Here is an 11831-nt window from a genome sequence, read left to right as displayed (position 1 = left end):
ATATACTATCGTATTTACTGTACCATAAATGCATCTGTTTCTCTGGTTAAGCATCTCTGAGGTCGAACAGTGTTCTGTGCTTGCCAAGGGAGACAGGGCCAAGACCAGAACACGCAGGATATAGGGGCAGGTGGCAGCATATCGTGGGGTTTCTAGTCGACCTACTGGGCCCAGCTCCTCCATGAACTGTTGTGAGAAGCTTGCCAAGGTAGGCATATTGACTAGAGTTGGACTCTCCCCATCCTTAGCCCTGTGGTCCTTTGGCCTCAGCCATAGGTGCTCAGGGTCATCTCAGGGTGGACAAATGTGTCAGTGTCTTTGGCCTAACCTGATACTACCTGGGAACCCAGGCTGCCGGGGCAGTGAGCAATCTGCTTTCTCAGCCAAAGGGCTCTCCAATCAACAGTATTGCTTTTTCTTGCCTTTGTAGATCTGTGTGAGGTTGTCAATGAACTGGGCAAATTGCAAGTGGCCATCTTGGGGCAGCAGGACAGTCTCCCAAGCCTTGCTTAGAAACTCAATGAACTCTCCATACTGGTGAGGGCTGATGTGTGTTAGGTGTGAGAGTATGGTGTTGACATAAGCATTGAGGGTGGCATCAGAAACTGGCTCAATGGAGCTTTGTCAGTGGATATGAGCTTTCCAGAGCTGTGGCGGCCTGGGGAGCTGGCCAGGCCAGGTACAGTCACCGTGCAGCCTGCACACAGGATGTCTGAAAAGCACCATGGCAATGTGCACACTCTTCACCACCAGGAATATGAGAACTGCCAGCCCCTTCTTGCCTAGAGAGTGGCTGAGAGCACAAGCCCAGAGCACATCATTGATGGCTGGGTGGGTATCCTGGTTGCAGGCCAGGATAAGATGGCTCATGGCCAATGAGGCCAGCTTGAAGGCAGGGAGTGTGTAGCCACAGAGCTCCATGTAGCAGGCAATGGTGAACAGCTATGAATGGGTCATGCCACTGGCAGCAGCATCAGTGGCAATCTGGTAGGCTGCCTCAAAGGCAACGTGGTCTTTCTCACAAGAGTGCAAGGACTGACAGGCAACGGCTCTGGGGATGCTTCATAGCGCACTGCAGGGCCAGTGTGTGAGCACAGCTAGCCAGTTCCTCCCGCTGTGCATAGTTAAGACTGAGGCGCAGGATGGTGGTGTGGGACACAAATGTGGCAGCTACACTACTAGTAGACTCAGTAGTGGGGAAGAGTGTGTTCCAGCTCTGCAAGATGCTCACTGGGGCCTGCACACCTGTCAGGGAGAACATGAGCTCAGCAATGGCCATCTGGGTCCTGATTCAGGTCTGCACAGATTACCGCGTGGGGTTGAACTTAGCCAGCAGAGATGAGTTCTCCCTCCTCCTCAGCAACCTCGAGATGATCTAAGGCAAACCAGGGCAAGGGAAGCATCCTACATGGCCAGACCCTATTTGGGGTCTCTTTCTATCCCTTCCTTCCCCAGGTCAGAGGGTTGAAAGTTTCTGCAGGTGTTCTTAGCCCATCACAAGTATGGAGCAAAAGAGTCTGTGGTTTGCTTGGCTTGAGGCCAGGGATGCAAAACTGCCAGAGGTTCTAGCTGAAGTGGGGCCTCTCAGAGTAGAGTCCTGTGCTGGGGCTTTGGGCTTAGAAAAGGTCCTAAGTCTCTAAGGTGTCTAGGGTTTCTCACAAGCATGGACAGGGGCAGGGAATAAACCACCAGGCCCACGACCTCCCAAGGGTGCACTTGAGTACTGGACGCTGAAAATTTATTCTCTTAGACACGTCTCTGATGAGAAGGTCAAAGTGCTGCTGACATCAGCATACGGTTCAAGCAGTGGGGACAGAGCTTGGGCTGGCTGAACAGAGGCCATCTTCTCCCACCAGCAGCCCCATCATTTCTTAGGCCACCAGGAATAGGAATATGAGAGATCCAAACATTCACTGTCCTGTCCCAAGAGTAGGCCCAGAAACTCCTTCCTCCCCTGGGGGCAGACGGAGGTGGAAGATGCCTACTTCTGCACCACAGGTCATCAACCATCGTACCATCTCTCGGTGTCTCCACTCAAGGGTCGGTCAGGTCATCTATATCACCTGTAACCCAGGTTCCAGGGCCAGGTTGAGTAGGGTGCTGTCAGAACTACTGTCAGTGGGAGTAGCAATCCCGAATGCATTTTAGGCCAGTTTGAAGATGAGGGAGGAAGAAGAATGTGTTTCTCTATTGCTTTCAGAATTGTTCAGAGCCTGCAAGTGTCTCCTTTGGCAGCAGTCAGCACGGTGGAGGCCAGTTCATGCTGCTATGATTCTAAGTGTCCAAGCGTGAACCAGCGAGGATAACGGCTGGACACCACAAACACCATACGGTGAGGGAGGGATGTGTCACCTGCACAAGCTAAGTTTTCTAAAACCAGTAACCTCATGACACATACGGCTAATTTATAGGCCAGGTCTGGATCATGAGGCAGCAGAGCTGAGAACAAATACTTGGCAGAGGTATGCAGGGAAATGCTCTCTCAGTGCATGACTTCTTACAGACTGCTGAAAGGCCCCCTTCCAGCAGTAAGATGCATTGTTTTTGCAGTGTTTGCATTAGCTCATCATCCAGCTGCAGCTCTTGAAGTTGGCTCAGGAGCTGCTCATCATTATGGCATACCTTGTTCCATGTATAGAGACCTTCATGCATTACCCTCTGTTGATCCAGGCCCACTGATGCTCCAGAGCCAATGACAAGTAGGACACACTGCTGTTTGGGGAGCCCACAGCCACACTTATATGCTGGTACACAGGGTGTCTGTTTTCATTCATATCTGGCATCTCCAGACGCCCATCATCATTCAGGAGGCTGGCCCCAGTCAAAGTGAGAAACGCAGCCAATGGGATCAGGGGGTGGCCCACTCAGCCCTCCAGGTCTGTGATGGTTGTGGTTCCTCTCTGCGACACTTCTTTCTTCTGATGCTTGCATATTTTTAGTTGCCGCTGCTGCAACCTCAGAGTATTAGTAATGGCCACTGTGAGCCTCAGGACCTCTTTTAGATAACCATGGGAATATAGGGTGTCAACCCAAGCAAAGGCTATAGGCACATGCTCAAACCACAGTGGCTGGCCTTGGGAATTAAAGAGTAGCTTTCACTTTTCCGCTGGCAGGTAGGAGCTGTATAAACATCACTGCTGATTATACACTGTAGGTGGCTGTCTTGTCAATGTCATTCACAGCCCTCAATAGCTCTAGTGAATACTGTTTGTTTCAGTCTGGATAAGGAGTCTGGGCTGTGCATGGCATTCTGGGGAAGTACACTGGTGATGATGGGCAGCTCATGTCCATAGCTCCCATCCTCCAGGGGACAGGCATCCAGGTTGCTCCACACCTGCAGCTACTGCAGCCAGTACGATTTCTCCTCCAGTTTGCACTGTGGATTTAAAACTAAGTGCACCCCTAAAGCCCCTAGCTCTAACCTGTGGCTCAATGCAAGACTGCCAGAGAAACCCGGACTTTGGGCAACTTACTGTTCCAGCTCTGCCGGAAAAACCCTGACTTTAGGCAATCTACTGCACTCCAGCCTGGGCAACAAAGCATGACTGTCTGAAAAGAAAAAAGAGCCCAACAATACTCAAAGTTTAACTGGTAATAAAGCCACATGAACTGACTGTAAAAGCACATCTTGGCGGGGTGTGGTGGCTCACTCCTGTAATCCCAGCACTTCGGGAGGCCGAGGTGGGTGGATCACAAGGTGAAAAGATTGAGACCATCCTGGCTAACATGCCGAAAACCTATCTCTACTAAAAATACAAAAATTCGCTGGGCATGGTGGTGGGCCTCTGTAGTCCTGGCTACTCAGGAGGCTGAGGCAGGAGAATCACTCAAACTCGGGAGGCGGAGGTTGTAGTGAGCCAAGATTGTGCCACTGCACTCTAGCCTGACAAAAGAGTGACACTCTGTCTCAAAAATAAAGAGAAGAGCCCAACAATGCTCAAAGTTTAACTGGCAATAAGGCCACATGAACTGACTATGAAAGCACATCTCTCTGCTTTGGGCCAGGGTTATCTGGAAATGGCAATTCTGTACAACCTCAATATAAACTAGGAAAGGGAACTATTCCCCGGACACTGCAGTCCGGTTGGACCAGTGATTCCTGAGTCCTCCCATCTGGGTGGCATGAACAGAGACTCAATGGACCTTGCTAAGAGGCCTTGTAGAAGGCTGCTCCATGCTGGGTGTGTAGAGGAGGCCACCTGAACATATTTTCCAGGAACACTTCCAAGGGCCTTATGTGCTGCCTTTGAAATCAAAACCCATTCCAGAAGGAATCCCAAAGACCACAGACACAATGCAACGCCTGTGGCAAGAAAATGCAGTTTAAGGCCCCTACTCCAAATGTAATATTCAGGGTGGGGAGGGGATGAGTAGCAGACACTTAAGAAGAAGGGGAAAGGGAGCTCCCGGGCATGGAGGGGGCTGAGTGGAATCAACTTACAGGGTATGAGTGGCAGCACTGTAAGGGAGCGTGTGAGGAAGGACAGTGTTTTAACTGGAGTCAAATCCAGAAGGAATCCCTGGCAGTGAAGCAAACCACAGGTCAGGTCAGTGGTGGTGCCAGCTCTAGTAGGGCCCCTCCCTGGGCAATGCACAGTTTATCATGAGGTGACCCAAGGCCTCTGGGCCCCCAACCCTGCACTAGTGCTACTGTGCTGCAGGGGCAGGCCTTGGCATGGAAGGAATTGGGAGCTGCTTATTGGGAGCTGCTCGCTATAATGCAAACATTTGTTAAACAGCTCTTTTGCCTCTTCCATTTGACTGTTCCTAGAGTCAAACTCAACCACAAAACAGGCAACACCCACATGAGAGATCCTCATTCTGAAGGGAGCACTACACATAACTATACATAATTGAGACCTTTTCTGTACAATGTACAAGTGCGCCAAATGCAGGAGCCCTGCTGATCCTGCCACCCCAGGATCCACTGTTCAACTCTCCATCTCCCTCTTCCATTCTGCCAGTTTACCCATAGATGGACCCCTTTCTCTGGTTCCTCCCGCCCTGAGAGTTGGTTCTGCTGCCCTGACCCGAGACCGGTGCGCTGGGCTGTCAAAGTTGGTCCCATCTGGAGCCAGGAGCAGCCAACTGCCATAAATAGGTTTTGGCTAGAGGGCAGGTCACCAAAAGCCTTCAACCCCTGAGAGAGAGAGAGAGAACAGCTGAAGTTCACGGCATGCACTTGCTGAAAAGAGACATTGCCTCTGCTCAGCAGAGGTCACGTCACCCATTCCCACTGTGGTGCATCTGTGGCTGCTTGAGAACCAGAGGCTGGTGGGGATTCTGCAGCATCTGGGGTGGAGAGGGGAACACAGATCCCAGCAGGAGTGTGAGAACCTGTAGAGTACAGGAGCCCTAAGACATGCTGCCTCCCTCAAGCTTCTGATCAAGCCACCAAGATCGGAAAAAATGACATTTTATTCAACAAATATGTGAGTGCCAAAGTGTACCAGGTGCCAGGAATAGAACATGAACAAAGTCAAAAAGCCTCACCCTGAAGATACAAAACGGCCTGGAGAAAAGACCGCTTTTGTGATCAAAGCCAGCTCTGGCCAAAGAATCATCAACTGACTGGTTGTGTGGCTGTGTGCAGAAACCCTCAGAGTTTAAACACTCCCATTTGAAAGGTGAGAGGGATGACGATTCTACCTAAACCTCATGACTCCCATATGACGACTAATGAGAAAATGCAATTAGTAAAACCCAGCACAGGAATGTGAAACGGTGCTGCCACCTTGGAAGAGTCTGGCAATTCCTCAGACAGTTAAAGGCAGAATTACTCTAGGACCCAGCAATTTCACCCTTATGTATACACACCCAGGAAAACAAAAAACAGGGGTTCAAATAAAAACTTGTGCATTAAAACCCAAACATTTGCCAAAGGTGGTAACAGCCTAAACATCCACGGACAGAAGAACGGATGCACAAAGTGTAATGGATCCACACAAGGAAACATTATTGAGCCAGAAAAAGGAACGAAGCATCACATACACTACAACACAGAGGAACATCTAAAACACGATGCTAAGTCAAAGAAACCAGACACAAAAGCACACGTTACAGAATTCCGCTTACGCAAACGGTCTAGAATAGGCACATCCACAGCACAGAAAGCAGATTAGTGGCTGCCAGGGACTAGAGGAAAGGGAATAAGGAGAGGCAGTTAATGGGTATGGGGTTTCTTTTGCGGGTGATGAAAATGTTCTGGAATTAGACAGTGGAGATGGTTGCACAACATTGTGAATATGCTAAAACTCACCCAACTGTATCCTTTAAGAGGGTGAATCTTAAGACAGGTGAATTATATCTCAATTTCAAAGCTGCATGAGCACCAAGAACACTGAGCATAGTGTCTGGTCTGTGAGGTCTCAACAAATGTGAGGCACTGTTCCACTTCACGATCCACAGAGCCCCCACTCCCCAGACCGAAGGTAGGAGCTCAACACAGCGGATCTAGACACACACTCTGGCTCCATCTCCTTTCTCAGCCACACCCAGCTAGTAAGAAGGAGCTACACCTATAATCCCAAAACTCTGGCAGGCCAAGGCAGGTGAATCATGAGGTCAAGAGATCAAGACCATCCTGGCCAACATGCTGAAACTTATCTCTACTAGAAACATGAAAATTAGCTGGGCATGATGGCATGCTACTCGCGAATTGGAGGAAGGAGAAACGCATGAATCCAGGAAGCGGAGCTTGCATTGAGCCGAGATCGCGCCACTGCACTCCGGCCTGGTGACAGAGGGAGACTCCATCTCAAAAAGAGAAAAACAAACAGAAAAAGGGTACAACCAGGCCTGTTTATCCAGTCCCCTTTGGAGAAGAGTAATACAAATGAAAACCCAAATTCTCTGACTGCTGCTTACACACACAGCCTGATCCCTGGATGCCCTGAGGGGTCCCCCTGATGTGCTTTTTACTCAGTACTCTCCAAACTAAGAGGCCCCACCACATCACCTCATTTCGTCGCTGCAGACTGTGACTCAGAGAGGAGAGGTCATGTGCCAGAGGCTGCGCAGCCTCCAGGCTGAACCAAGAATCCTCTTTCCTTGGCTTCCGCCTACAGGGTCCTCAAGGTCACCAGGACCAATTGGGGCTGTGTGCCTGGAGTCAGCGGAAAGCTAAGACGGGAGAGGCTTGCTTTGATCCAACAGGGGAGTGGATACTGGCTGCAGACACAGCCCAAGAGGGCTAAAGGGTGTGTATTAGAAATCCCATCTGGGAAGGCAGAAGCAAAAGCAAGGAGAGGTCTATGCTCTCTGTGAACTCCAGCTGTGTCCAGCCAACCTTAGGTGGGCACACACACTCAGCCTCTCCACCTCCCCATTCCAGGAGTGCACACACCCTAAGCAGACCTCACCCAGAGGCCTTGCATACAGCATGGGAAAGCTGAAGCTGGAGAACTTCCGGTGTGCATCTGGATTCTGACTCCCAGCTCGGCCTCTCATTGGCCACAAGAGCCCACCTGTGAGGTCAGAGGCCAGCCCACCAGGCCATTCCTCCATCTCCAGCTTGACTGTGTGACTTTGGCCTCTGAAGGCAACTTGAGGTGTTGTCACATCATCAGCTACATTTACCTGACCTTTCTCCAGGAGGGACTGTAGGAAACCGTGGGTTCAGCATCTGTTCCCTCAGAACCCAAGCCTGGGTCTCAACCCAGGCATCCTCAGCAAACCTCTGCTCAGGACCCCTGTGTGCGTGGCCCTGGGTGCTGTACCTGGGAGCCTGCAACAGCCACACTGCTGGGCTGTGACTTCCTGATATGGATCACCACAGAGGGGACTGACCCAGGTGGGCAGGCTGGGCAGGCGCAGAGCAGAGGGTGAGGTGCAAGGTCTCTGGGAGGAGGAGCAGGCTGGGATGCAGGTGACACCCCATCCAGTGTTCATCACTGCAATGCCACAGTGATGGAGAGCAGAGGAGTGGCTGCCTCAGGTTGGGGGGCAGAAGGGTGGGGGTGACAGCCAAGGGGTGAAGTGCTTCTTTTGGGGATGATGAAATGTTCTGAAAGTGACTGTGATGATGGCTGCACATCTGTGGGAATATCATAAAAATCATAGAATTGTATAGTTTAAATGGGTTAAATGTGTAATGTGTGAATTTTACCTTAATAAAGCTGTGTAAAAAAATCACTCATCAAGGCCTATGTCAGGCGTTGGGGAAGTAAGGATAAGGATTGCCCCAACTCTCGTGGGCACACAGTCCAAAGGCAACATAAAATTACACCAGTCCTTCTCCAAACCCAAGGAAGTCCAGCATCTGGGGTAGCAGAGTAGGGGTCCTATTTAAGTTTTCTGATGACTCTGCCTCAGCCAGATGTGGCTTCATTCAAAGAGGCAGGAACAGAGTTGACAAAGGGCAATGGCCTGATCCACTGGTTACAGGAGGGAAGCTGGAGTGCGCCGGGGGCCGATGGGGTAGGAGACTGGGGGGATGGAGGGCACCTCCCCTGGGAGAGCTGCCCAGGTACTGGCAGCTGGACGGCAACAGGACCTCCAGATGTTCTTGCACCTCGAGGGTCCCGGGACGCAAGGAAGGCATGGGGAGCCCTGTGCTGCCACACAGAGAAAAAGCCCTGAAAAAGGTAAGTACCCTAAACACACAGGTGAGTCCAGGGGTGCAGAGGACTCTCTAGGCAAGGGTACAGCTGATGCACAGGTGCAAAGGCAGAAATGATGGCACTATGGGGCCACGAGGGGCCATCTGTAATTACTGAGAGCTCAATCCTCAGACCCAGGGAGCCAGGGACCAGGACCTGGCCGGCTACGGCACCGCCACTCTTCCCTCTCACAGCTAGTCATGTGGCCTGTGCAGCTTTCTCCAGCCTCCTCAGCTCCCCAAAACCCGGCCCTCTCTGCCATCCCTCAGGGCTTCCCCAAAATGTCCCTTCCTCAAGGGGACAGTCCTGACCCTCCCGTCAGTCTCTAACTACTCACTTCTTCTATTACCATCACTGCACACCACAGAACTAATTTCCATCTACTGTTTCATTATGTAACTACATTGCTATGACATGACTGCCCCCCACCGCCACCTCAGAACCTTCACTCCAGGAAATCAAGAATGGGGTTGGCCCGGCCCTGGCTGTGTCCTTGATCCTGAGGCAGGTGTGCAGAGGGAGTAGAGGTGAGTATCCTGCCAGCCTAGGCCAGCAGTGGGTGTGTGGTGCCGGCTCTGAGCTTCCTTCTCCTTACATAACCTAGGTCCTGACTCAGACAACCTGTCCTCACCCCCCAGGTGTGGGAAAGCCGTCCCAGGAAGAGCTGCTGCTTCTCTATGTCTCAGTCTATCTAAAAATGCTGCATCTTCCCTGGCACAGCAGACCACAGTGTCTGTGAGTCCAGAAGTGCCCACAGGCAGAGGCTCCTACGCAGGCCCACCTGCTCCTGGGGTTGCGCCTCTGAAAGGCCCTAAGGCAGGCATCCCCAAACTTTTTACACAGGGGGCCAGTTCACTGTCCCTCAGACCATTGGAGGGCCGCCACATACTGTGTTCACCAAAGAAAGAGGTGCCCCTTCCTGAAGTGCGGCGGGGGGCCGGATAAATGGCCTCAGGGGGCCACATGCGGCCCGCAGGCTGTAGTTTGGGGACGCCTGCCCTAAGGTATTCTCTTCCAGAGTGTCCTATAGTAATCTGAAACTGGGACACTAAAACAGAAAGCCCAAAAGGCAGCAGGCAGAAGGGAGTGTGCTTTGGAAACGCTGCATGGGTAGGCTTAGCTTTGCTGTTTTCTGGTTGAGCTGCTGGGCATTTTGGAGGGAGGCAGGAGAAACAGGTATCTGTTGTTGACACGCGGGATCCGAGCTGGGCTGTAAGGACCTGAAAGAGGGGGCCCGAGTCCCGTTTCAAGCAGCCCTGCACACAGGGCCTCTTTCCTATGCAGGTCCTCCCAGAGGATGCATCTGGCTTCGGAACCCATATAAAAGTGACCACATGAGACTCCCTGGAGCTACCTCCTCTCCAATTAAACTCGGCCTTCCATCATGACACAAACAAGCCAGAGGCTGTACTTCCGACTGGCCTCTAGGAAGAAGCTGCTGGTGGTCTGGGCGTGCTCTTCAACCCAAAGATCTTTCAAAAACAGTGCCTTGAAACTTCTGCCTCCTGGACAATGAGGCAAATCTCATATAGTTATACACTAACTAGAAAAGTTTCACTGCAAATACAATGATTACAAGCAAGTTGAAAATTAAAAAATAATGATACATGCTGCAAATATTAATCTATGGAGAACAAGTTGTTATATTATCAGATAAAGTATATTTCAGCACAAAGAAAATGACCAAGACTGAGAGCAGTATTACATAATAAGAGTCAATTCATTGAGACATAGTCATGTACATGTACATTTAAACATCAGAGCTGCAAAATAATGTGAAGCTAAAACTAATACAACTGAAAGAAAAAATAAATAAATCCACAAAGATTGTTGGAGGCTTCAACCCTCTCAATAACACAACTAATACAGTCCTAGGAGAGAACTAAATGTAACTAAAATGCTCATATTAGAAAAGAGGAAAGGTCTCAAATCAACAATCTAAGCTTCTATTTCAAGAACCTAGAAAAAGTAGTACAAAATGTACCAAAAGCAAGAAAAAGAAGAAAATAAGATAAAAGTAGAAATCAAAGAAATTGAAAAAAATCAATGAAATAAGGAGCTGGTTTTCGGAACAGATCAATAAAATTGACAAACTTCTGACAAGACCAACAAAGAAAAAAAAGACATAATGGCAGAAATTAACATCTGAAATAAAACAGAGATAACATTACAGATTCTGCAGACAGCAAACGGATGAGGAACACTAATACAATTCTACAAACATTAATTTGACAACATATAGAAAATGGACCCATTCCGCTAAAAAGCACAGATAATTAAAATGATACTACAATAATTAAGGAAACCGAATATGCAATTTTATAAATCATAAAAAAGAAATCTCCAAGCCCAGATGGTTTTACTGAAGATTTCCACCAAGTGTTTAAAGAAATAATGCTAATTCTATGTTATCTTTTTAAGAAAACAAAGGTAGCACTTTCCAACTCATTTTATGAAGCTAGTATTACCCTGACACCAAAGCCAGACAAACTATATGACAAAACCCAAAAAATTCTTTAAAGGTGAAAAAAGAACTATGGGCTAATATCTCTCATTTATATATATATTGTATATATATATATGTATATATACATATATATGTATATATATGTATATATACACACACACACATACACACACATATATATATACACACACACATATATATATATATATGTGTATATATATATATATATATATATATGCCCAATTTTGACAAAGGTGCACCAGGAATTCAATGGAGGAAAAACAGCCTTTCAACAAATGTTGCTAGCTAGAGTGAGTGACTGTTCGTTTCATAGGTAAAAAAACAGAAAAGCCTCAGGCTGATAGAAAAAGTAATGTTATACCAAAAAAAACCACAAAATCGAACAAATTTTAATTGATAAATTGGACTTCATTAAAATTAAGAAACTTTTGCTCTGCACAAAGTCCTAAGAAGATGAAAAGATAAGCCACCAAGTAGGATAAAATATTTTGCAAACGACATATCTGACAAAGGAGAAGTATCTAGACTATATACTAGTATCTACGCTACATTAAGACACTTAAAACTCAATACTGAAAACACTGAACAGTCTAATTAGAATGTGAGAAAAAGACATGAGGAGACTTTCCACAGAAGATAGATAGCATGAAAAGGTGTTAAATACCATAAGCTATAGGGGAAAAGCAAATTAAAACCACATGAGATGTTACTATGCTCCTATCAAAATGGCTAAAAAAAAAAAA

The 11831-nt window shown here is 48.4% G+C and overlaps 1 pseudogene; it reads right to left on the bottom strand.

The window, feature by feature from the left end:
* Positions 1-379: 379 nt before the first annotated feature.
* On the bottom strand, positions 380-7506 carry LOC101040132 (zinc finger SWIM domain-containing protein 5-like; annotated as a pseudogene).
* Between the last annotated feature and the right edge of the window lie 4325 nt (positions 7507-11831).

The sequence above is a fragment of the Saimiri boliviensis genome, chromosome 17 (assembly GCF_048565385.1).
Source record: "Saimiri boliviensis isolate mSaiBol1 chromosome 17, mSaiBol1.pri, whole genome shotgun sequence".
NCBI lineage: Eukaryota > Metazoa > Chordata > Mammalia > Primates > Cebidae > Saimiri > Saimiri boliviensis.
This window is presented reverse-complemented; position numbering and strand designations above follow the sequence as displayed.